The following is a 22349-nucleotide window of genomic DNA, read 5'->3' on the forward strand; positions in this document are numbered from 1 at the left end:
AATTTTCCCCTAACAGTTTTCTTTCTTTATAATAGCAACATATTTAGATAAAAATGGTGAACCCATTGGAAGGAAAATATGAACAATTGATAGTCAAGGAGGTCATCAGAAATGGTAACAATATAACTGAAAATAGAATTATTACCTGGGTCCTCACATGACTTGGGGGAACATTGTTTGAGAGGAGCTTGCTGCCCTCAATCAGCTTTAGGAGACTGTTTTATTCTTACGGACCCCACTCTCACTTCTCCACCTTTTCTCAGTACCTGTCATTGCTCATTACAGCTTAGGCTTTGGTCCTTCCGAAAGAGATGTAATGGCTTCATCCAAGATTCTACTCCATTCTACCCACTAGGCCCAGGCACGTTCCTTCCCCTTGGATGGGCCAGATGACTGATTTGGACCTCCAGGAGAAAATCTTCTTATAACTGAATGTCATAGCTCTGTGCCCCCCAAAGGCTCTAAAATAATGTCTTCTGTAATATAATTGCCTGGTGCTAATGGGCATAAGCATAACCAAACGTACATTGAACACTCTGAGAGTCTGGCTGTGGGAGATCAAGTACTGGGGAATTTAGGTGCCATCCAACACACCAAGATGTGTTGGCTTTCTAAGGCACAGAGAAGGGAGCATGGCTTTGAGAAAGGGAGGCAACAAATCAGTGTAGATTGTTTACGGAGATATCATTATCACCTGAAAATTGGTCTGTCTCACTGGCGATGGTCTTGTGTTTTACAAAATTCCCTGCGCTGATATCAACACCTGTGGATCATTAGTGCTGTGTGTCAGCTGCTGCCTGCATTTCCCACGGTCTCCAGCGCAAGGCTGTGAGTTTATGGAAGATAGTGGGAGAAGTGGGGTGCAGGCCTGAGATCATTGCCCAGGGGAAGGAAGAAATTGGGGAGGGTGATGCTCACCCAGCCCATTCCAAGAGCTGATGCTAATGTCAGGGCTCGGCATCTTGTCCCCTGAGAGAAGAGCTGCAGATGGGTTCATCAGGCAGGACAGTTTTCCCTCTCTAGCCGCATTTGTCTATAGATGTGTGGACAGGAGCGTGGTCGGGTCAGTGAAAGGAACAGCCAGCTTTCCTCCCTCATCTGCTGAAGCCAAAAACATTAATCCAAAAGAGCAAAATAAAAAAAAAATCAAACAAGCCGCCTCCTTCAGGTCTAATGCAATCACATGATCAGCAGAAGGCGGAGCAGGGCAGGTCAGCACTGGCTGCTAGATGGTGTCAGGCTTCTGCTCTGGCAAGCTACATTATCTCTGTCTTAGGGCCCTGCTGGCTTTCAAAAAAGCATGACCAGAATTAAATTTGTATACATAACTGATGTTCATCATTATGTACCGTGACATTTTATTATCCCCTAAGAAAAACGCTAATGAAATCTCATTGTCATTATTAGAGGCTTTGCTCTCTTACGAAGGGAAGCAGGCCTAAAATGTGCAGGTGTGATTTTAAATAGTTCTTGACCTGTAACACGTGCTCTCTGCGTGATGAAGAGGCAGAATGCTGCAAAAGCAGAATTTGTGTTTCTGTTCCGCTCTGTGCTGCATGTTAACTTGTGGGTCTTTGTCCAAGGATTAACGAAACAAAATTGAGTGTGTTTGCTTTCTAAAGGCAACAGTAAAAACAAAATACCTTTCTGTCAAAACTGTTAGCCACCTATACTAGTTACAAAAATGTTAAGAATGACAGTTTTATTTGTAGCCATTTGTCATGGTTCCTGAGCATCAGGGACATTAAATAGTCATTTTTATCTCTAAAATCTAGCCTGAAAAGGCTTGTTATGATCAATCTTACAATATAGTTATAATTACTCAGCATCAAAACCATTGCATCTAACAGAATGGATGACTTTGTACACACTCCTAGGCACAAGGGTCACAAATTAGAAAGATGGATCTTCTACATTTTCCTGGTTATTTCAAACTTGTTTCTTCTCCTTTTTCTTCTTCTTTTATAATTTATTCACTTTGTATCCTGGTTGCAGCTCTCTCCCTCATCTCCTCCCGGCCCCACCCTCTCTAACTCTTCCCTCTTCCTCCCCTATGCCCCTTCCCTAGTCCACTCATAGGGGAAGTCTTATTCCCCTACTATCTGACCCTAGCCTATCAGGTCTCATCAGGACTACCTGGATCTTCTTCCTCTGTGGGCTGGCTAGATTGTCCCACCAAGGAGAAGTGATCAAGGAGCAGGCAACTGAGTTCATGTTAGAGACTGTCTCTTCTCCCCTTACTAGGGAACCCGCATGGAGCTGTCTCTGGGCAGGGGGTCTTGGTACTCTCTATGCATAGTCTTCGGTTGATGTATCAGTCTCCTACAGTCTCCTCTGGGCCCAGCTTTTTTTGCTTTGTTGGTCTTCTTATGGGGTTCCTGTCCCCTCTGGGTCCTTCTAGCAAGCCTGGAAGATACTGGTGTCCTGTTCCATAGCAGGCTCCACAGTAAGTAACGCTACCTTTCAGAGACTCGGAGGTGCCTACTAGTCAGATCACGGAGCTTCACCCTGAGACATGTGGGCTTTCTGTACCTCTAAGAATCATAGCATCTCTGGACATCAGAGGGCACTGAGCATGGTTAGGGTGGGCATCATTCCAGCTGTGGGAAAGTGATGGTGAGGACCTTAGGGCTGGAGGTGGGACAAACCATCTGAAGGAAAAGTCAAGTCCTCAGACCAGCTCTAAGTGGCACTGTGAGGAAGGGGAGGCTTCTTGACTTCACTCTGTGTCCTGGATTCAGTCCTTTATCTAAGTCTCCTCGAAAAATCACGTGAGGAATTGAGTGCCCTGGCTCAGATCACTCCTCTGGCGGGGGGAGCAGAGGTGTGCACGGAACGGTGTCCCCTGTTCATGCCGCTCTGTGAAGAAGGAGTTAAAGGAGGGACATTTAAACTTCACCAACCTACCGGCAGAGCTCTCTTTGTGGAGGAGTTCAGCCACCAAGACATACCACCAAGACTGAGGGAGTCAGGGTGCCAGGAGAGCCGTGGATGTCCTGTTCTTCCCGGTTCTGACTGGAATGCTGGGTGGATCTGAAGCCAGCCATTTTGATGACATCGTTCCCTCAAGAGTCTAATTGAAACCGTGGGCTCTCAAAAAAGATTTAGAGGTGCGATCAGATTTTTAGATTTATTTATTTTATTTTCCATCATTTGAGGGATTTAAATTTATTTTATTTTTATTATTGATGTGTGTGTACATTTGCCTGTGTGTGAGTGGATGTGTGTTTGTGAGTGTGAGTGTGCGTGCCTGCACGTGTGTATGGCTGCCCTCGGAGGCCAGGAGAAGGCACTGGATTTCCCGGAGCTGGAGTTGTGGTTGTGAGCGACCTAATGTGGGTACTGAGAACCAAATGTCCACCCCCCTGGAAGAGTAGCAAATGCTTTTAACTGCCAAGCTATCTCTCCAGCCTCTATTTTTATTTTTTGAGGTTGGGTCTCTGGTAATCCAGGCTGGCCTCCAGCTTGCTACGGAGCAAAGGGACCTTGAACCTCTGACCCTTTTGCCTACGCCTCCTCAGTCCTAGGATTTCATGCATGTGTGTGTCACCGTGAGCTTTTTTATAGAGTGAGAGGAATTAAACGCAGGCCTCATCCACGCTAGGCAAGCACACTACCAACCGTGCCACATTCCCCGCTTTCCTTGACACCTAACTCAGCTGCAGCGGCTGCCGTCACCCCAGCTTCCAGACAGCGCAGGGTAACTGAGGGTCTGTCCCCCTGCCAATTGTTAATGATGCCTTTGGGAGCTTGTTAGAACTACTCAGAGAAAAAGACAAAGAAGAGCAGGGCTGCGATGAACCAGACAGTGAACCCACGGCCCTCTCTAATTTACCTAAATGGAGTCTCTTCCAGGGGCGGTTCTGGGTCTGTGGGTTTTCACTTTACTTGTGCTCAGAGTCTTCCTTGGAGGCCTTCATTTCCGCCTCCCACAGAGCTGACTGACTGCTTATTTCCCCAGTGGGGCCCTTTCTCTGGTCCTGTCATTATCTCCACTCTCCTGGCTGTCTGCGCTCACTGACAGCTCTTCTGTCTCCACTTAGAAAGGTGCAAATTACAGTGGCTGCAGCACCTTGCAGGCAATGCATTTTTCTCAGCACCGGCCTCATCCCCCGGTGCCCTGCTATGTGCTTTGGTTCCCAACATATCAAGGGTAGAGTATTTTAAAAGGCAATTGGATTAGTTTCTCTTCTAAAATATGCTCCTCCGAACTTTAGGTGCCCTGAGAAAGGAATCGACCTGGGGTAGAGACCCCTGACCCCATAACTGAGATTTGGTTCTTTTGGCATGAACACATTTTCATTTTCTGGTGGAATATCTGGATGTCTGGGATCCTTTCGCAAGCAAATGAGACCCAATGTCTGGGCATGTATACTTTCACAGTATACTTTCCTGCTTGTGCGTTTGCTTTTCAAGGTATATATATCTATATTTATAGATATACATGATATATCTGTTACATAGATATAGAGGGAGTGGTTAGTATAAAGATGAACATGACATACTTTAAAAATTATTCACCTAGAAATAATTTTAACCTAGAAATAGGTTAAGAAAACTTAACCTAGAAATTAAGTTTTACTTTTGCTTTTAAAATAAATTAATACTTTTTTTTTTTTTTGAAGTGCCCTAAAAGCATGGTAGGGTCTAAGGACTGCACTTCTTTAATGGGCATGCTGGCCTTTCCATGTATATTTGATCGTTTCTCTTGACGGCGTAGGGCTTGACTGAGAATATTATTTCCTTATGAAGGCTATTATAAAGTAAGTCTGGAGGAAGTATTTTCTTTTTAAAGGGCCTGGTTCAGAAAAATAGCTCTAGGTTTTAGCAAAAACGTTTACTGTGCAAGCCTGATGACCAGAGTTCTGTTCCAGGAACTGGTGGAGAACTCACTCCTGAGAAATTGTCTTCTCACCATATATGCGCCACAGCATGCATATGCACATGCACGCACGCACGCACACACTCACTGTCAGGCACGCCATCACACACATAGAACAATAATGGTGATGATAATGATAATGCTAATAAAAGGGCCCGATGTCATATTTCCTGTGGCTCACTCGTCCCTATCTTACACACACAAAGTAGAACATTGTGTCACTGAACTCTAGGCCACGGCAACAAGAGGAACCAGCACTCCCAAACCAGTGTTATCCCTGCCACATAAAAAAATAAAATAAAATTAAGGCACCAGAGCATTTCATTTCACTTCACACATGCACAGTAATGAAGGATTTGCATACTCAAAATGACAGAGGACAGGAGAAACGGCTAGAGGCACTGTTCCGTCCTGTATAATAAAGAGACTTTTACTCCGCACGGTAGGCAGAAAGCAGTCTGCACATACTTGTTTCTAATAGTGCGCGCATGCACGCATGAGCACCGACAGACAGGCAGAGCTTTTCTGAGTTAAATGCCTGCGCAGGCCCAGGTGCTCCTGGAGGGATGTAGGTTGATACCAACAGAAATTAAGCAATGTTTAAAGACGTGTCTAAGCCCAGATGTTCATGGCGGGGGGGTGGGGGATGAGAATAAAGGAGGCAGAGACATCACAAGTCTCAGTGGCCGACACCTGAGCAGATGGCAAACGAGTTCCATGACGGCTTTGTTCCTCCCCACTTTCTGCCTCTATAATCTGATGGCCAGACAGAAGCTAGAAGAAAACTTTAAAGGTCTTAACGTGCTGCCTTCTCCATTGCTGGATCTCTGTCTGAATAAAGTGCCACTCAACGATTCAGTTCCTGCCTCTGCTCTTTGCATCACAAGACCTGGAATTCCTGGCATAAAGAAGACCCAGACTTCATTATGATACACCACCCACCTCCTAAATACTCACAAACCATCTCTGAAGTCTACAACGCAGAACCCACTGGACTGCTACTTTTCTTTTGGGTCTTTGAAGTATTTGCTTTGCTAAAAAACCAAACAACTGTATCTCTATTGAATTCTTTCCTTATAGGAGAGAAGAATCAAGAGACAGAGACCTAGTATCCCTCCCAGGAATTTCAGTGATATTCACACAGTTAAGCAGGCAGCAACACTAACTGACTTACAGGAACTTCCTGTGTTCTTGTGGTTTCTCCCACTTCTAGTCATTTCCTTCTCATTTTACCCAGGAAACATGCCTGGAGTTCAATTTCCTCACTCTCCTATCCCTCTGCTCCTAATTGCTCTGTTGAAAGGCATTCCTGGTCACACCATGACAATGAACACCCCAAAACTAACATGCTTGCCATAGGGAGGAGGGCAGTTCTATTTGTAGAATGTTAAAGTATGTAGCCCATAACGGGGCATCCACAAGTGCTGCCTGTGTCCAGCAATCTCCTCAGTGGGTGCTCCTGAAGGAGGGAGAGGCAGGCTAGTCAGCCCCGCTCCCAAGCTCTGTGACTGCCACCATTAAGCCTCCAAGTTCTATCTTGACTGCCCCAGGCTGAGTCATGCGCTTCCTTCCAGCCTCTCTGGAGCAGTCAGGAGTTAACAGGACTCGGTATATGGATGTGGTCAGAGGTTTTCTCCTCTGCAGACTGGACACTTCTCCAGGAAGACAGCACAGTTTCTTCTAACTGCCACAAACAAGATGTGGTCTGTAGAACCTGGGTCCTAATATTGATGAGAGAACACACACACACACACACACACACACACACACACACACACACACACATATATATATATATATATATATATATATATATATATATATGCTTGTCTGTGAATTTTCTCCTTGCACATATAAACACATCAGTTATAGGCTTTGGATTTCATGTGCACATTTACTCATGGCTGCTATGTGTTACAAACACTGCATTGAAATATGGAGCCTTTACTAATTAATGCTTTCTAGATTAAAAAAAAATGGTCTCATGTTTGGTTGGTGCAGTAAAGCGTAAGTGGGTAACCTCCACTCCCTTTGGGTGTCAAGATAAACATTAACACAGGCGTGACAAGATAAAAGCTGTGGCTGCAGCAAAAGCTGATGGGCAGGCTCAGGTTCCAGGCACTCTAAACTGCCATAAGCTGAGGATAGTCCTGGATAAAGATGGGTGAAATCTTAGGGCATGTTGTAGGTGGAACTTCACGTTGCAAGGGAGTTTGCATTCGACTTGGCAAGAGGTGAAACATTGCTCAAAATTGTAAATTGGTGAAAAGTAAAAAATTTTCCGGCAGGAGAGAAAGCCAAGGATGCATATAAATTAGAGCCAGTTAGCGTTGGCAAATGAGATGTATGTATGTAACATATAGAAAGTAGAAGATCAAACTAGGAGACCATTACAGCCATCTTGGGGTAAGGGAGTCTGACTGAGCCTGATGCGGGAGGGAAGGACGAAAGCGAGTGACTTGGTGGAGGCTTTAGAAACAAACATATAACGTCTGGTTTTATTTGTCTAGGGCTTGGGTATTGGTGAGTGTCAGGATAGTACAAGATCAGGGAAAATTAATATAATCAAAGACACTGCTCATTTAATAGACAATAAACATAGGAGCTTTCTCAGGGACTCTTTATTGCCTCCCTATTTACCTTGAGGATCTTGATTAAGCTGGAAGTCAGCCAAGGGGCACCAGCTCTCAGGAGCCAGTCACTGGTAAGATGACCTAAGCAGGGCCAGGCATTTCCACGTTTGCTACTTGTTCTGATGATGACATTTTCCGAGGCCACTCCTCTCAGCGAGTTCATGGGCTACAGAAAGGTTGGCAATTTGAAAGGCACACAACATTTTTATAAGGTGCGTTTAACTTCCAGGCCTTCCAGGCTAAAATTTTATGAGAGTGACTGGAAAGGTCAGAGGCTGAGAGACATGGAAAAAGCACAAACTACAGGAAATCAATAGCATTGTTTTAACTAGGTGGGGGGCAGGGGGCCACTAAAAGTTACCACATGTGCTCTCCTTTCAAAAGAAAAATACTATGAGATCTAATGCCAGCATTTCGAGGTTATGCATGAGGATACCAGAGCTGAGTTCTGTGAGGGAAGCTGCCACAAGGCTTACAGATGTCAGAGCCAAAGCCCCTTTCCCCCAGTCATCAGTTCTGAAAGACCTAGGTCTCCAAAGCTGTCGGTGTTCACCGCAGTGACTCTGGTTGAGTAGTGACAATGTGAGTCTAACGCTGGATCCTGTGGCCTTACCTGTGGATTTTAGTACTGTTTGTTAATGCAGGTACAGTTTTGCAGGGGAAAAAAATGGATATGGTTTCACATGCGTTAATGTTGATTCCAGACTCAAGGGGATGCCAAAGAAACTCATAAACTCTGAGCCAGAGTATTTACTGCTCAACCCACCTATGGGAACTGTGTTCTGGCCCATAACATACTGTATCTTTCAGTTCCTGCCTAACTGGAGGCAAATGGAGACACAACGTTCCCAGCAAAATAAGAAAACTGGCTTGGGATTATATTGAACCACAGACATGAAGTGATCTTGGCAAACACTTAACACTAAGGAGACTTGAAAAAGAAATCAAATGAAGTGGTCCTGTCATGAAATCTCTCAGAGCTGCCAGTGCTGAGAGGGCCTGGACAAGAGCTGACTGACAGATGAAGACGACAGGTTTACTTATTTGTGTGTCTCTAAACCAGGAACCATCATGGATAACCCTAAGGCTGATGGTGATAACATCGGTTAACTTTTGGCCTTTCCACCAGTAGCGCACAGCAACCAATGAATTCTGAGTCATCTTTAAGCAGAGCCCTTTTTTGTACAGTCAGGGCTGGGGTTCTGTGTTGTTTGGTCAGTAGTGGCATTCCTGCCTTCCGGTCAGCATGGGGCTTGGGAGCCTGGAGCCAGGGCCACTGAAGGGGGTGTAGGAAGCTTCTGATTCTGATCGCAGCCAGGCCAAAATCATGGGTGAAAACAAAGTTAAAAAAGAAAAGAAAAGAAAAAAAATTAAATGTGTAAGCATGGAATGTTGGCATACTTCCGCCATTTTTTTCCAGAGGAATAATTTGTATGCAAAAGCATCCCAGTTTAGATGTCCATCTTGATGATCACTCACAGATACAGTGGTATAGTATCTGTCAGAATCAAAATGCAGGGCATTTAAATAAGAAGTTTGTACAGATTTACTTTTTGTTTGTTTCCTGATATTTAGGTAACTAAATAGATACCCTGTAATGCAGAGCAAGAGGCAATGGAGAAAAGTAAAGAAAGGACCTCGTGCCGAGGGAGGTGCTGGTAAGGAGCCCAGAGCACTGACTGGCCACATATGTTGTAGGAGAAAGCACAGGATAAAGGAAGTTCTCTGTGGCCGTGAATGGAAGAACAGAAAGGGTACTGAAGTGGTTGACCTCAGGCAAGGAACTTACTATCCCTCCCATCAAGGGTGGGACTAGTTTCTTGCAACACAATGGGGCTCAATCAGATGAGCTTCCTATCCACTCTACCATCCGGAGACACTGAGCCCTCCTCAGGCTTGCCAGATGCTTCTGCCTGTTTTCTAGATCCCTCAGAAGCTCAGGGTATTCATGAGTAAGAGCAGGCCAGACTTGGATACACAAGCACACTGCACAGTTCAAGTTTCTTTTCAATGGGATGCAATCTTTCACCTACGTTCCATCCCCGCAGAATGTGCCTGTGTTCTGGAGAGGTGCTACAGTTGACTTTGTACATACTGTGTCTTGAAATCAGTGAACAAAGCTGTAGTGACCAGAGAGGGGCACTGCCTCTAAGTGTTCCTTGCCTATCAAGGTTGTCAAGAACAGTCCCTCAAACCATCTTCCGTTTCTAGTTTGCTCCCTCTCACAACAGCATGGTGTTCTTTAAAAAAACCTCACCAGACAAGCTGTTCAGACCCCTTCGTGGCACCTGATTGCTCTTGGAGTAAAATGCAAACATCTTCAAACTCCTTTCCATGCTCTGCCTGGCTCCCACAATCTGCTTCCCTCAGGCTTCCCTGTCTTGATCTCCATTTACCCTTCTCCTCCTTGGCTAGCCTGTTTGCTGCCCTTGATCCACATTAACAAGGACAGACAGGCTATCTAATATATCCTAATATCTTTCCCACTGTTAATTATTTTAAACAGTTTTTTAGGTTTATTTATTTCAATGTATCTGAATGTTTTTGCCTGCATGTATGAACATGTGCGTGTGTACAACATCTGGTGCCTTGCTGTGGAGGTCGAAAGAAGGCACTGGGTGCCCTGGAACTGGGCTGACAGGTGGCCGTGAGCTGCAGTGTGAGAGCTAGGGGCTGAAGTTGTGTTCTCCGCAAGAGTAAGTGCTCTTAATCATTGAGCCATTACTCCAACCCTCCAACTAGCAATCTTTAACTGGACCCATGACCTTCTATCTCAGTCTCTTGGAAAACTCAGTGTTGTCATGAAATAAATTCTGCTTTATGTGCTGGGACTGAAGACAGTATGTATGGCTTAGTGAAGAGAAAGAAGAATGCTGTCTCTTCTCCCCTTTCCCTCTGAATGGCTGGAAAATTCATGGGATGGCAGGAGTAGAGAAACCTTCTCGGGCTATGAGGCAGATAAAGACTACAAACTGGCAATCCTACAGCTAGCCTATGTGGTCTGGAACTTTCCACCTGGATTATTAAATGAGATAGGAATATATTTTATCTTAGATTAGCCTTTGTGTATTTGGACTGGATATAAGAGAGAACTCTTATATTTATGGTTGTGAGCCTAGCCTTTAACAGCTGAGCCATCTCTCCAGCCAGAGAGAACTCTTATATCCAATAATGGAATTCTATTGAGCACATCAGCATATTTTCTCCTTAGGGGTTTTCCTTCCACTTAATATGTGTTTCCCCAGAAACCATGTGTTTGTATGTTTTATATCTTTCTGACCTCCTGCTTATGTGTCAGGTCCTCAAAGAGGCCTTTACTGGTCAACTGAACCCACACAGAGCAATCCACCCATATTATTAAGTGTTGTTAGGATCTTTAATAGTCTAGTATACGCAGTAAGTTCCAGGCCAGCCAGCGCTACATAGTGGAACACCGTTAAAAAAGAGCAAAACACAAAACAACAAGAAGGCTGGGCAGTCTGAGATCAGAGGTGTGATACGCAGTGTTGATTATCAATTTAATTGGTTTAAGAAAGTAATGACTGATTATAAATCACTTCATTGCAACAAAACCATAAGAAAACAAGCACACAAACACTACCAAAATTAAAATAAAAGGAACTAACAATCATTGGTCATTAATATCTCCTAACATTAATGGAATCAACTCTCTAATAAAAAGACACAGACTAACAGAATGGATGTGTGAACAGGATTCAACATTCTGCTGCATACAAGAAACACACTTCAGCAACAAAGACAGACTTTACCTCAGTGTAAAGGGTTGGAAAAAGGTTTTTCCAAGCAAATGGATTCAAAAAACAAGCTGGAGTAGACATACCAATACATAATAAAATAGATTTTCAACCAATTAATCAAAAGAGATGGGGAAGGTCACTTCATTATCATCAAAGGAAAAATCTACCAAGAGGAAATCTTAATTCTGAACATCCATGCTCCAATTACAAAGGCATCCACATTTGTAAAAGAAACATTATTAAAGCTTAAAGCATACATCTATTTCCACACATCAATAGTGGGAGACTTCAACACCCCTCTCTCAGCAATGGATAGGTAATTGAGACACAAACTAAATAGAGAAATAATAAAACTAACAGAGGCCATGAACCAAATGGACTTAATAGATATCTATAGAACTTTTGACCCAAACACAAAAGAATATACCTTCTTTTCAGTAACTCACCAAATCTTCTCCAAAATTGGCCGTGTAGTTAGTCACAAAGCATGCCTCAACTGATACAAGAAAATTAAATTAACCCATTGTATTTTATCAGATTACCATGGACTAAAGCTGGATTTCAACAACAACAGAAATAACAAAAAACCTACATACTCATGGAAACTGAACAATTCCCTAATCAATGACCACTGGGTCAGGGATGAAATAAATAGAGAAATTTAAAACTTCCTAAAATTCAATGAAAATGAAGACACAAACTTATGGGAAACAATAAAAGCAGTGCTAAGAGGAAAGTTCATAGCACTAAGTGCCTTTATAAAGAAACTGGAGAGATGTTATTATTAACAATTTAAAAGCACACCTGAAAGCTCTAAAACAAAAAGAAGCAACATACTCAAGAGGCGTAAACAGCAGGAAATAATCAAACACATGAATGAAATCAATAAATTAGAAACAAAGAGAACATTAGAAAGAATCAACAAAACCAAGAGCTGGTTCTTTGAAAAAATCAACATGATAGACAAACTAACTAGACAAACCCTTAGCCAAACTAACTAAAAGGCAGAGAGAAACTATCCAAATCAACAAAATCAGAAATGAAAAGGGGGAACATAACAACACATACTAAGGAGATCCAAAGAATCATTAGATCTTACTTCAAAAGTCTGTACTCTACAAAACTGAAGAATTTAAACTAAATGGACAACTTTCTAGATAGATACCACTTATCAAAGTTAAATCAAGACCAGGTAAACTATTTAAATAGCCCTATAATCCCTAAGAAAATAAAATAGTCATTAAAAGTCTCCCAATCAAAATTAAAAAAAAAAAAAAAAGTCCAAGGCTAGATGGTTTTAGCACAGAATTCTACCAGACTTTTAAAGAAGAGCTAATACCAATACTCAAACTATTCCATAAAGTAGAAATAGAAGAAACATTGCCAAACTCATTCTATGAGGCCACAGTCACCCTGGTACCTAAACCACACAAAGACTCAACAAAGAAAGAATTTCAGATCAATTTCCCTTATGAATATTAATACAAAAATACTCAATAAAATACTTGCAAAACAAATTTAAGAACACATCAAGAATATCATCTGCCACGATCAAGTAGGCTTCATCCAAGGCATGTAGAGGTGGTTCAATATAAAAAAAAAAATCATCAACAGAGTCTACCATTTAAACAAACTTTAAAAAAAAAAAAGAAACACATGATCATCTTATTAGATGCCAAAAAAAGCATTTGACAAAATCCAGCAGCCCTTCATTAAGAAAGTTTTGGCAAGATCAGGAATACAAGGCACATACCTAAACATAATAAAGGCATTATACAGCAAGCCTACTGTCAACATCAAATTAAATGGAAAGAAACTTAAAGCAATTCCACTAAAATCAGGAACAAGGCCCACTCTCTCTGTATCTCTTCAGTGTAATACTTGAAGTCCTAGACAGAGAAATAAGACACCTAAAGAAGATAAAGGGGATACAAATTGGAAAGGAAGAATTAAAAGTATCTCTACTTGCAGATGATATGATAAGATAGCTATGTAAACCCAAAAAATCTACCAGAAATCTCATACAGCTGAAAAGCACCTTCAGCAAAGTGGCTGGATACAGGGTTGATTAAAAAAAAAAAAAAAAAAATCAGTAGTTCTCCTGTATCCAAATGACAAGTGGGCCGTGAAAGAAAATAGGGAAACCACACCCTTCACAAGGGCCACAAATAATATAAAATATCTTGGTCACTCTAATCAAGCAAGTCAAAGACCTGTACGACAAGAACATCAAGTCTCTGAAGAAAGAAACTGAAGAAGATATTGGAAGATGAAAAGATCTTCCATGCTCATGGATTGGTCAGATTAATTTAGTAAAAATGGCCATCTTACCAAAAGCAATCTACAGATGCAATGCAGTTCCCATCAAAATATCAACACAATTCTTTATAGACCGTGAAAGAACCATTCTCAACTTTATATGGAAAAACAAAAAACCCAGAATAGCTAAAACAATCCTATATAATAGGATTCTGGCAGTATCTCTATTCCTGTACCCCAAATACAAAGGCATCCACATTTGTAAAAGAAACATTATTAAAGCTTAAAGCATACATCTATGCTGTGGTACATAGCAATAGTAATAAAAACTGCATGGTCCTGGCATAGAAATAAACTAGTTGATCAATGGAACCGAATAGAAGACCCAGAAATAAACCCACACACCTATGGACACTTAATTTTTGACAAAGAAGCCAAAACCATGCAATGGAAAAAGATAGCATCTTCAACAAATGGTGCTGATTTAACTGGATGTCTACATGTAAACAAAAGCAAATAGACCCATATTCATCACCCTGCACAAAACTCAAGTCCAAGTGGATTAAAGATCTCAACATAAAAGATACACTAAATCTGCTAAAGGAGAAAGTGGGGAAAAGCCTTGAACTCATTGGCACAGGAGACAACTTCCTGAGCAGAACACCAACAGTGCAGGCTCTATCAACAATCAATAAATGGGACCTCATGGAACTGAAAAGCTTCTGTAAAGCAAAGGACACCGTCCTCAGAACCAAACAGCAGCCTGTAATACAGACTGGGAAAAGATCTTCACCAACCCTACATCTGACAAAGGGCTAATATGTAAAATATATAAAGAACTCAAGAAATTAAACATCAACAAACCAAATAATCCAATGAAAAAAAATGGGACACAGAGCTAAAAAGAGGATTCTTGACAGAGGAATCTCTAATGGCAGAGAAGCACCTGAAGTAACGCTCCACATCCTTAGTCATCAGGGAAATGCAAATGAAAATGACTCTGAGATTCCATCTTACACCTACCAGAACAGCTAAGATCAGATATACAAGTGACAGCACATGCTGGCGAGGATATGGAGAAAGGGGCTTCCTGCCTCTACTCACATCCTCCCTACAATTTGGTTACACAGAGTCTAGATAGTATTTTAAAACCCTCCATTAACTTCCCGTTTAACTCTCCAAAAATTTCAGACTACTTGCTCTTGCAGGGCCCACAAAATCTCGGAGCAACCGTCTGCTGCCTCCACTCTGGCTTTCCATCCGCCTCCCTTATCACCTGCAGCTGCGCTTGATTTCTTTTCTTCTTCTTCTTTTTTTTAATGTGTAGACCAGGCTGTCCTTGAATTCCAGATCCACCTGCCTCTGCCTCCTTCAGCAAATCCTACCGGCCTGCGCCACCAGAACTGGTGATTGATTTATGTTCAAGAATTCAATGGCCCTCACTAGCCTCAGGGTCTTTGCTCCTGCTGTCCCTATTAATAGGACTGTCTGGTCCTTACATCTGGCTGCTTCAAGTCCTCTCCAGGGACTCAGCCCCTGCCTGGATCTCTCTCTGTCATCCTACTGATTTAATTCTCTTCATAGTCTTTACCAGCAGTTTAAATCAGTTTATGTATTTATGCACTATTGTTCGCTCTTTTACCTCCCACCAGAGAGTCAACCCCAAGAACCTGATGTTTCGCCCCCCACCCCACACACACACTATAAAACAGGGTTAGAGCTTTCTTTGTCTGATCTCTCTGACAGGGGAAATTCTGCCTCTTAGGAGTCAAATTTTTGCCAGAGAAGTGAGGGTTGGTATTAGCTGAAAAACAAATCTATATATAATCCCTCAATTCTAGGAGGAAACTGTTTCCCTTCCTCTGAAGTCCATTATAACTAGGTAACAGGAAAAAACAAAAAGTGAGGTTTGAAATGATTGAAACAAGCACAGAGCCACAAAGAAAGGCTTAGTCCAACCTCCATGTGCCTGACTTTCTCCACAGGGACCCTGGCTGGAGACTGGCCACAAGCACCCAGCACTAACAAACAGCCTTGCTTCAGGTTTTGCTTACCACTTTCCTCCTCCAGCTCCACAGGGGCTGGTATGTGAGTGTCTCTCATTGCTCCCCTGAGTACCATGTCCAAGGAGCACTATGTTTTATGATGCTGCTTGGTTATGCCAATTTATAGTCATTACAATAACCCATGGAACACGATTTTGATCTCGCTTGTTTCATTGATAACCAAAACCATCAAATAACTGGTGTTAACATACAGGCGATCCTGCTGCCCTCACGCACAATTGGCAATCACTTATGTCATCACCCCTCACCTAGCTATATGCGGCTGGACCACCCACCATCCCAGCTCTCTCTCTGTTCCCAGCACTCTGTCTTCCCCTTTCTGTCCTTCTCCGTGGCCTGCTTCTCTGCTCCTGTCTGCCTGCCTGTTTACATGTCTACTCATTTACCTCTACCCCTTCCCCAGGCCATTACTCCTCTCTCTTTCCCCAAGTAACCCCCATGCAAACAGATCTGTTGCACGATGTGATTGCTTAGGGGCACACCTTGCCATGGGCCCACATGGTACCCCCTTGCCGCATTATATTCCATAGCAACTGCTCACTTGAGAAACGAAGTACGACAATTTTACTCATTTCAGGTAGAGCATCTGTTAAGGCAGCAGAGCAGGGAGCCGAGGTAGGAAACACCTTGCAGTAGGGGATTTGTATAGCTACCCAGGTGTGAGCTGGAACTTTCAGTCTTGACTTGTTTGGAATCACCTAGGAGACACACGTCTGGGTACGGCTGAGGGGATTTCCAGAGAGCTCTGAAAGAGGAGGGAAGACCCACTCTGAATGTGGGTGGCATCAGCTCACAGGCTGGGGTCACAGACTGAATCAAAACAGAAGAGGGGGTGCCAGCACCCCCTGTCCTGGGCGTGAGAGAGTCCCAGCTGCATGTGCCTGCTGCCACTCACTCATCTGCCATGATGGGATTTACCTTCTGAATCATAGGTCAAAACAAATCCTTCCCTTCAACTGCATGCTGTCAGGTGTTCAAGCACAGCCGCTAGAAAAGTAACAAACACATCCCCTCTTGGGTGGCCTGGGTTAGGCTGTCCTGTTCTCATTTACTTTCTCCTGAGTGGCATCCTGGTGACCGTTCTCCTCCACCGGCGGTTAATGTTTCTCTTTGTTGTCTTTGGGAGAGAAACGAGGTAAGGCACCTCCAGGTTTGGCCTGCTGCTAGGAAACACAGAACTTGTATGGTGATTGGCTTAACTGAACTCTCCTTCATACCTGCCAGGAGAGGGAAGATCAGTTTTCTCCAGTGGAGTGGCGCTGAGAACACCAGCCATTCGTGGCAAGCCTCGCAGGCAGGAGTAGCTGGCCATCTCATACTGGACGCCACAGTTCTTTTCCTATGCTTCTATTTGCTTATAGTTGGGTGCTTTTTTTTTTTTTTTTCTTTTCTCTGTTTTGGTGTTGTTTTATTTTGTTTTCTTGGTTTTGGGGGTTTTTGCTGTTGTATTGACTGTTTTTGAGAAAGAACTTAAAGTTGGGTAGGTAGGGACAGGGAGAGGATCAGGAAGGATCTGGGGAGGGGAAGAATATGATCAAAATACATTTAAATATAAAAATAGTTTTAAATAATACCACATAATAATAAGAAGAAGAAGAAGGAAAAAAAGAAGGAAAGTGGAGATTCATTCTTTGGGATCCAGGCTTTCCGTATAAAAGTGTATCCCAACTGCAAATTTTATGGACTACAAGTAAGCTCAAACTTTGCATATATTTAGCCATTTTACATAGAAAAATGAAATGAAAAGGAATTTTTATGTATTCTGAAAAAGTTACAATTCTGACATGTAGAAATGAGGACAAAGGCATCTCAAACACCAAAGTTGCTGGGTTGAGTTGCTCTTTCCAATTCTGAAGTCTGATGTGGTCATTGGACACCCAGAGTTCAGAGCCTGCTTACGTTCTATTGGATTTGTGAGCCCACTGTCTAAAGGCCAAGGAATAAATAGCTATATGCACAAGGCAGAGCAGTAGCAGCATCCCAGAGCTTTGGGAGGGCCAAAGCTGTCACATTCTGGTTAGTCAGAGGCAGGCTGACAGAGAAAGGTGGACACTGCAGAGAGGCTGGGGGAGGGGACTCACTCCATGAACAGCAACAGCCACAGAGACCCGAAGCCCCGGCAGACTTCACTCAGGGGTTAATAAGCAGGCTAAGTCCTATTTCAGTCGATGTCAGGTGGAGCGGAGAGATCAATCTGAATGGAATGAGCACATTGATCTTAGAAGCAGACCAGTGATGTTCGGGCTGGATCGGCCTAATCAACATGGGTCGACCGGCCTTCCCACAGCCGAGCTTCCCCTGACAGCTTACTTCTAAGGCCCAACCTGTCTTTAAAAAATCTTTTCAGTAACTACCCCTGAGCTGGAGGCTTGCCCAAACGCTCTGGGGTCCGATCGTTCTCCTTATCCACAGCATGGATATCTGATCCAGCAACGCTAACTCGCTCCGCCTCCTGGGTCCCAACACACACACAGGCTCCCCTCTACAGGCACAGTTAGGGACAGTCTAAAGCCACCCTCCCTCCACCTCGTTTCCTAAGGTCCCTTGCGGGCAGGCTGCTCCTCAGTTCCGGCTGCTGTTCTCCGGTGTTGCTCTCCCTGTCCTCTTCCTAGGCTGGCAGTGTCTAGCTCTCCTCACAGCATGGTGCCTTTAACTGATGAGGTCTCCAGGCTGTTCAGTGGCAGCTCAGGACTGTATGTTCAGCCTGGCAGCTCCAGGGTTACTTACTGACTTCTCACTCTGACGCCATGTGGTCAGCGCTCAGGCCTTCTTCGATTTGTTTAATTGATTTTTTTTTTGAGCCTAATTGTATGAGCTTATATTTAATTGGTTTGGCTCTGACTTACAGCCACCTAAAATAATGATGGTAGCTCACATTTATTTCTAATTTCCAAACTATCAGAATTCTTTCACTGATGCTATGACAGCACAACTTATTTTCCGTGTCTCTTGTCCTTTCTCACTCTCCATCATCTGGAAATGTGATTATCAGGAAGGACATCAATTGTCACTCATAAACATATTCAACAGCCAGGAACAAGGGACTCAGCTCTGGGAAATGCCTTGTATTATTGGGTTATTCACACTACATTCCAGGGATGAGACAGCCAATAGGTCACCCATAAAATCTCCATGAATAATACCTCTGCAGACTTAAAAGTACAATAAAGAAAAATAAAACACAAGGGAAGAAAGGAAAAGCACCCGGCAGAGTGTATTACAGACAGGAAAGGGTTCCTGGAGCAGACCAGAGTAATGAGGGGAGAGGAATGGGCCTCTAGAGGCTGTGCGACACGGGAATTAATCAATAGACTTCTGTTTTGCCAAAGAGAGTTTCAAGCAAATTTTGACGTTTGTTCATGCTATCAACTAACCCAGATTTTTCTTCCCACTGGTTAGGAGCGGATACAATGACTGGCACAAGCACATTTACGACTGTAGAAGGGGTAGAATGTACACACTGTGGCACGGAGTTTCAGAGGCGCCACTGAAACCAAGCAGCAACGTGTCCAGCCCGTTTTACTGGGGTTAGTGATGTTTGTCCTGTGACTCTGCTGTCCCTCCGGCACCCCCCAAAGTATAATTAGATTCTGATCCTTGATCACTTGGCTGTAGCCCATTTCAAGCTGCTCCTAGAACAAAAGCTACAACTCCAGATTGATTTGATATATTGTGGAGTTACAAATGTCGAGAAGCAAGGCTTCTCTTCTCACTAATCTTGGAATCACACTTAAAAAATACAGTTCACTTGGGTGACCTGATTCTGAAGAACTCATCTTGGGATGTACAAAATCGCATGATTCTTACTGAAGTTCTCATTCCCTATTTAGTAATGTAATCTAGAATCTTACCAATTTATACTTTCTGGATACCACTTTAAAACAAAATAATTATTTCATATGTACACGTGTTTTGCTTGCAGCTATGTCTGTGTGCCACATGCCTGCCTGGTGCCCAAGGAAGCCAGAAGAGGGCACTGGACTCTCTGGAGCTGGAGTTATAGAGGGTTGGTAAACCATCACGTGGATGCTGGGAACTGGTCCTGAGTTCCCCGTAAGACCAAGTCCTCTTAACTGCTGAGCCTCCCTTCCAGCCCCATAAGAAGGTGTTTTTGAGAGGTGCTGAGAGTTGGCATTTTGCCATCTCTGTTTCCAGCACTTCTATGGATTTGTGATGGATGCTTCCCTCAGATTATCCAGTCATGCCATCTACGGATGCTTTGCATTCTGATGTGTGATTTCTCTAAAGCCAGGGGAAGAGACTCTCGTGATTATATTGAGGAATTAGTGACTTACAGAACAACTCCTGCGTAGTAGAAAATACTTGAAATGGAGCAAGTAGAAGAACAGAAGATGGATCGGGGAAAGGATAGAAATAAAAATGGTCCAATCCTTGTAGTGAGGATAGGGAACTTGGCATTGGAACATACGTGAAATACATGGACAGACACTGAGCTAAACCAGAGGCAGAGAAGTGTCGTGACACCAGCAGGGAATGCTCAGGTGATGCAGGGGTGGAAGCTGCTTCCCAAGCACAATGAGACCCCTGGGCACCATGGACAAGCACGCCATGGTGTGGTGGGGCACAGGGAACGCCATGTAGCTATCAGGTAAGGCATGTGGTAGAGAGCTGGGGGAGAAGATGCTTGGGAAACTGGTACCCAATGGTGGACTGCTATGCTACAAAGCCAGATCTTTGAGGATGTCGCTGGCCAGCCCACACCCATACCATCTCCTTAGTACTGTCCTTATTTCAAGGCATTTTTTCCTCGTAAAGAAATTTAGGCAAATGTCCTCTGAGTAAATTCACCCTGGAGAGACACAGAGTGATTGTTTTCATTGAAATAGCTTCTGTTTTAAAAAATGCCTAAAGTATTTTAAATTTCCCCTTTCTGCTATTACCCCATTAAACAACTCTCTGCAGTATTTGTGTCTCCTGGGGTCTGGAATGATCTTTCATTTACTCCTTGTCCAATGACTATCCTTCCAAATGGGTGAAGGTTGAAAACAGAATCAGGAGAATAATGACACATGTTAATAGTCAAGAGATGAGCCCTCGGTGGTTACGAGCACTCACTGATAGAGATCAGAGGACCCAAGTCATGATCCCATTATCCACACTGGGCAGTTCACAATCACTTGAAAGTCCAAGTGATTCGAGGCCCTCTTCTGGCTTCCCTCAGCACATGCACGCGCACACACACACACACACACACACACACACACACACACACACACGCATTCATGAACATACACAAGCACACACACACTTTAAAAGTACATTTTGACTATGATTATTTGTAATAAGAAATGGTATCACTGAGCTACTTGGTTGTACAGGTGGATAAAGATTTATAATGAAAAAATGGATGACGATGTAGACTGCATAGAGAGTCCTCCAAATTCACATAGCTACTCCTTAGCAAGAATTTACCAGAGACAATATTAGCATGCCTTGGAATGGGAAAATACTGGGTGCGTGGTGGCAAGATGGTGGACAAAGAGAAAATGAAGAAAGAAAGCATTTTGGACCTGTCTAGGTACATTGGTAAGACTGTGAATAAAGTTCCAGGGTGGCCGGGAAGCCAGCAGCATCCTGAAGGGTTTGACACTCTAATCAACCTGGTGCTGGATGGGACCACTGAGTACGTTCGAGACCCAGATGGCCAGTACAAACTGATGGAGGACATGGCGGCAGCTCGGCACCTCCGTAGAGGTCATCTGCCTGCGGGATGGCATGGAGGCCATCTCCAACCCTGGCCCAGGGATTACCCTTCCACACATGAACTTGTGCTTGGTGTTTTGGTCTTTCTGGTTTTGTAATAAAATTGTCCATTTGAACATCCCCCCCAAAAAAAAAAGGAAAATACTAAGTCGTACAGTTTTTTTGTTTGTTCATTTGAAATTTGTATTGTATAGTATTGTATTTTTGTTTGTATAGTTATTGTTTGTTTGACTTTTGGAGACAGACTCTTCTTTGTGATGTCCAGGCTAGTCTTGAGTGGTGGGCTCAAGTCTCAACAGATCATCTTATCGAAGCCCCTCAGGTTGCCTTCTGTGACTAGTACAAAAGTAACAAATTTTAAAAATCTGAGATGCATTGGCCTCTGGCTAGCTGGTCACTGCAAAATTAATCCTTTGAATTATCCTGGAAGAAATAGGAGGCCAGTTTTCAGAACTTTCAAAATGTCAAAAGTGTCCAAGGGTTTTCATTAAGGCCAAACATGTCATACTTGCGTTATCCTATGGGAAGGCTTTGAGGGGGTCAGATGTGAAGACACAATGAACCTGCAACAGAGCAGTGAGAGGGCCTCTGGAAAAGCCTCTCCACGAGCATAGCCTGGGGCTTGGTGGCTTCCTACGGGAAGAATTTCTGTTATATCTTTGTGTGTGTGGGTGTATGTATAGTGTGTGTGTTCCCATCTTGTAGATTATAGACATGTGTTACCACGTCAGGCTTTGTGTGGGTTCTGGAGAGCCGAACCCAGGTCCTCGTGCTTGTGAAGCAAGTATTCTCCCCACTGCTCCATCCATTCGAGGGGAAGAAATTAAAACACACCACTGTGCGCACGCACTGGCTCAACTTTTCCCACACTCTTGATGCCCTATCTGTCCTATGCAGGTTGAGGGGGGAGGCGTCGCTTCAAAGCTCCCAGAACAGAAAAGATCACCTTTCTGGAGCAACATGGCACTCTCTTTTTGTCCTCTCATACTTGTCACGGTTAGGCCGGTCACTGACTCACTTAGAGACT

The 22349-nt window shown here is 43.5% G+C and overlaps 1 protein-coding gene and 1 pseudogene across 1 annotated transcript in view; one reads left to right on the forward strand and one right to left on the reverse strand.

The window, feature by feature from the left end:
- Positions 1–22349, reverse strand: part of Cntnap2 (contactin associated protein 2) — a 2205170-nt gene that overhangs the window by 32516 nt on the left and 2150305 nt on the right.
- LOC129669916 (U6 snRNA-associated Sm-like protein LSm7) lies at positions 21088–22224 on the forward strand (annotated as a pseudogene).

The sequence above is a fragment of the Psammomys obesus genome, unplaced genomic scaffold, assembly GCF_907164565.1.
Source record: "Psammomys obesus unplaced genomic scaffold, mPsaObe1.curated_primary_1811, whole genome shotgun sequence".
Taxonomy (NCBI): Eukaryota; Metazoa; Chordata; class Mammalia; order Rodentia; family Muridae; genus Psammomys; species Psammomys obesus.